The sequence below is a fragment of the Pseudophryne corroboree genome, chromosome 2, assembly GCF_028390025.1.
Source record: "Pseudophryne corroboree isolate aPseCor3 chromosome 2, aPseCor3.hap2, whole genome shotgun sequence".
Lineage (NCBI taxonomy): Eukaryota > Metazoa > Chordata > Amphibia > Anura > Myobatrachidae > Pseudophryne > Pseudophryne corroboree.
In genome coordinates this window covers 303348317-303353352 of record NC_086445.1, presented here as the reverse complement: position 1 = coordinate 303353352, position 5036 = coordinate 303348317, and the positions used below count along the sequence as shown (strand labels likewise).

Genomic DNA, 5036 nt, shown 5'->3' with positions numbered 1-5036 from the left:
CTCTACTATCATACCACGCTGCTAATGCCCGATCTCATCCGATCTTGGAAGCTAAACAGCGTCGGACTGGGTTAGTACCTTGAGAGGAGACTCCCTGGGAATATCCAGTGTTGTAGGGTAGGAACTATTCCCCTTCTTCTGAAGGGTGGAAACCAACAGCAGTATCACCACTGCTTGCTTTTTTCTTTTTCATATCTCTTTCCCAAAATTTTTTTCCCCAACGTCAGGATATTAAGATATACATCTCTAACATGTGCCATGTGGTTTAAACGGGTGACCAGCAAAGTGTATAGCATCGACCTAATTTAAGTGGTCTTTCTAAGACACAACACTGACCTCCCTCCTTTTCAGGTCCCATTAATACAGAAATTTCTGTACTGGTCAGGAGAAACGGGTGCCAGACTAATAAGTGTCTGCAGCCTTTCTAATTTTTCTCTTGTGATTAATAGACCAGAACATTCTATTATTTTTTCACACTCTTGTGTGTTTTATCTCACACTTCTTTGGATCGTAGATGGGTATTTGTTTTAATTTGGATTAATAAATAAATATATGTTTTAATTTATTTCATCTCCTAATTGAAGAATCCTTCTTCTTTACATAAGAGTGCGCCCACACAAGAGCTTTCTCTTTCTCCCCTCGTTAATACCTAGTTCATTAACAGATTACATTTTATAATTTGATTATAATTTGATTAAAATTATTACATTTTATAAGTTGATTTACTTTATACAATTTGAATTAATCAGTTTTCAGAACCAATTTAAGTAAAGATAGTAATGATAAACAGATAGTAATAAAAAAACACAGGTACATTTTTGTAATGCACGCATGAGCCGCATCAAATTTCACAGTTAATAATGTCTATTATATATTACTTTTCAGGATTGATGTAACAAAACTATTCTATTAAATTTATACTTTTGCAACTATGTATAGTTATCTGATATATAGTTATTTAGTATCCCCCATGTCTAAACTGATCATATTAATACAGCTCCATTGGTTCACATAGCAGCATATGCACTTAAAGGAGAATCCTCTCTTTACAACACATCTTACTTTAATGTATGACTAATAGTTATAACCATTATACATGTTCATAAGAAAAGAATAAAGAAAGAAAGGGGAAGAAAATGTAAATGCCTATGTACCAAAAATAATATATATAGTATAGACAAAAAAAATAGACAAATCGAATCTTATTAAAGGGACTCTATCCAGACAAAACAATATATACCTTCTATTGTTTCTCATATCTCATTAATAGGCCGCGCAAAGGAGTATATGGCTCAAACTACAATGCCCTGCCCAATGAGACATAATACCTCCGTGCCTAGTGTAAAAATGGTGTGATGTCATAATGTTCATTAAGACCATCCGGACTCAAAGTTTTTGCGTCTACTTAATTTATTCAAAATAGCCCCGTCTATCGTCCAAAACTACATGTTCAATCGCCTTTAAACTAAATTTTCTTAAAGTTTCTCCTCCACACTTCAAAAAGTGTCTTTGCACACTATGTTTATTTACTTTATTAATAATACTTTGAGTATGTTCAAGAATTCTAATTTTCAATTTGTGTTTAGTTTTCCCTACATATCTGACTCCACATTCACATTCTAACAGGTAGATTACACACATAGTCTGGCAATTAATAAATCCTTTTATATCCCATGATTTAGTTTTATCTATAGTCAATATCTTTTTCTTATCCCTATTCATATATTGACATTCCTTACAATGATTACAGGGGAAGCTTCCATTAATATCACTTAACCACTTCACTTCATTTATAACAGGCAGATGACTAGGAGCAAGTACATTTATTAGGGTTCTAACTCTTCTAAACACCACCTGTGGTGTTTCTGATAAGTACCCCTTTAAAACCAGGTCAAGACTTAATACATCCCAGTGTTTATTTATTATTTATTATTTATTTATTACCAGTTATTTATATAGCGCACACATATTCCGCAGCGCTGTACAGAGAATATTTTGCCCATTCACATCAGTCCCTGCCCCAGTGGAGCTTACATTCTATATTCCCTACCACATGTACACAGACACATTCATACTAGTGTTAATTTTGTTGGGAGCCAATTAACCTACCAGTATATTTTTGGATTGTGGGAGGAAACCGGAGTACCCAGAGGAAACCCACGCAAGTACGGGGAGAATATACAAACTCCACACAGTTAGGGCCATGGTGGGAATCGAACCCATGACCTCAGTGCTGTGAGGCAGTAATGCTAACCATTACACCATCCGTACTGCCCCAAGTATATTTTTTACTCGTGTACTTTTAACATTATTGTTTGTAATAAATGTAACAAATGGTTTATTTGATTTTTTCTTTTTGTCTTTATATACTAGTAGATCTTTCCTATCTAATTTATCCATTATTTCTTTAAATCTATCTATAAGTTCTTTTTTTTCTCATAAAAACGTTCTCTATAAAGATCTACTTTTTTCTCATACATAGTTGTGTTACCACAATTCCTTTTTAACCTTATAAATTGAGAGTATAGAATATTAGTAACCCATTATTTTAGTTAACAAATATCAAAGTTTATATAATTATTACTATCAACTATTTAATATAGTTATAGGTGTCAATTTTCTCACCTGGGTTCCATATACTAGTGTCCATAACCGAATCCAAAAATCCTATTTTTTTCTTTCTGATTAGACGTAAACCGTAAATTATAATTCTTGTTATTCAAATAAACCATAAATTTATCAAAATCATTTCTAGTTCCTTTCCATACTAATAAGATATCATCTATGTACCTATTAAATTGCACAATGTTAGTCAGAAACAGATTAATATTGAAGACCACTTCCGTCTCCCATTTACCAAGGTAAAGATTGGCGAAGCTCGGCACATATGGAGTAGCCATTGTGCAACCACATTGTTGGTTATAGAACTTCCCTTGAAATTTTAAACAATTATTCTTTAATACATAATCTATACACTTCAAAATAAATAATCACATATCTTCACTTAGGGTTCATCATTTTCTAAAATATAATAAATTGTTTCTACACCTTTCTTATGTGGGATACTGGTGTACAACAATTCTACATATATTGTACACCAACTGTATTCCTCATTCCAACGTAAATCATCTAAAATCTTTAATACATATGTCAAGTCTTTAATGTATGATTTAAGTGAAAAAAAAATATTTTTTAGGAAAATATCTACATATTCTGAAAGTCTACAAGTGGCCGAATTAATTCCTGCTATTATTGGCCGACCAGGTGGTCGATCTAAACATTTATGTATCTTAGGCAGGAAATAAAAAATAACCATTCTTGGTGTAGGATTAGATACATAGCTTATTTCTTCTCTACTAAAACAAACTTTAATATGTCCTTCCTCTAAAAGTATTCTTTTTTCTTCTATTATTCTAGCACTGGGACCAGTGTCTAATTATACATAAGTGGTTATGTCATTTAACAGGCTGAATGCTTCTTCTAAATAATCCACTCTATTTAAAATAACAATACATCCCCCTTATCTGCCATTTTTATTACCACCTTATGGTTTTTCTCTAATTGCTTAATGGCATTCCTTTCCTTATTACTAAGGTTGTCACTATGTTTTTGATTATTAACACACAGTTCTTCAAAATCTCTAAGGTTCACCTTGGAAAAGGTCTCTATATATCCACCTCTAGATTCAAGTGGATACAAATTGGAAGGTTCCTTCAAACCTGTTTTGTTAGTTTCTATCAATTTATTTTGTGTATTATCATCTCTTCTGCTATTTTTTTTATAAAATGTCTTTTAAGGGTTAGAGTACGTATATATTTATTGGCATCAATAAACAATACAAAATTATTGGGGTTTGTATTAGGAGCAAAAGATAACCATTTTAACAGTAATTTAATTTCACCAGTTTTAAATTCATAACCTGATAAATTAAATATACCCTTAATTGGTTCTGATTGCCTCTCCTTTGCTTGCTTCCTTTTACCTCCATTCGTTACGCTCTTATTTCGGCCTGATTTTTTTCTTTTTACACTCCCCCTTGGGCTATTTATATTCATCCTTTCTGTCTGATCCCTTTGATCCCTCCAGTTTGAATAAATTAAGTAGATGAGAAATATTTTTAATACATACATTGAAAACCTTGAGTCTGTATGGTCTTAATGAAAATTATGATATCACACCATTTTTACACTAGGCACAGAGGTATTATGTCTCATTGGGCAGGGCATTGTAGTTTGAGCCATATGCTCCTTTGCATGGCCTATTAAAGAAATATGAAAAACCGTAGAAGGTGCATATTGTGAAATCTAGATAGAGTCCCTTTAATAAGAGAAGATTTGTTTATTTTCTTGTCTATATATATATATATATATATATATATATTCTTTTTGGTTCATAGGCATTTACATTTTCTTCCCCTTTCTTTCTTTTTTTTTTTTCTGATGAACATGTATGATGGTTATAACTATTAGTCATACATTGAAGTAAGATGTGTTGTAAAGAGAGGATTCTCCTTTAACTGCATATGCTGCTATGTGAACCAATGGAGCTGTATTAATATGATCAGTTTAGACATGCGGGATACTGAATAACTATATGTTAGAGAACTATACTGAGTTGCAAAAGTATAAATTTAATAGAATAGTTTTGATACATCCTGAAAATTAATATATAATAGATATTATTAACTGTGAAATTTGATACGGCTCCTGCGGGCATTACAAAATTGTACTTGTGTTTTTTATTACTATCTGTTTTTCATTACTATCTGTACTTATATTTGTGTTGAAATCTGATTAATTCAAATTGTATTAAGTAATTCAAGTTTTGAAGTGAAAAGTTTTTTAATCCAATTGTAAAATGTAATCTGTTAATGAACTGGGTATATAAGGAGAGCGGTGTATGATTAGGCTACACACTTTGACGAAGTCTAATGACGAAATGCGTTGTGCATGGTTTCTGGACAGATGGAGACCTGTTACGATTCGTATCCCCTGTGAGCAGGAGACCTGCAAGCTGTGACCTCACTATAGACACAG

The 5036-nt window shown here is 32.2% G+C and overlaps 1 pseudogene; it reads left to right on the top strand.

The window, feature by feature from the left end:
* LOC135052753 (5S ribosomal RNA) lies at positions 1–119 on the top strand (annotated as a pseudogene).
* The last annotated feature ends 4917 nt before the right edge of the window (positions 120–5036 follow it).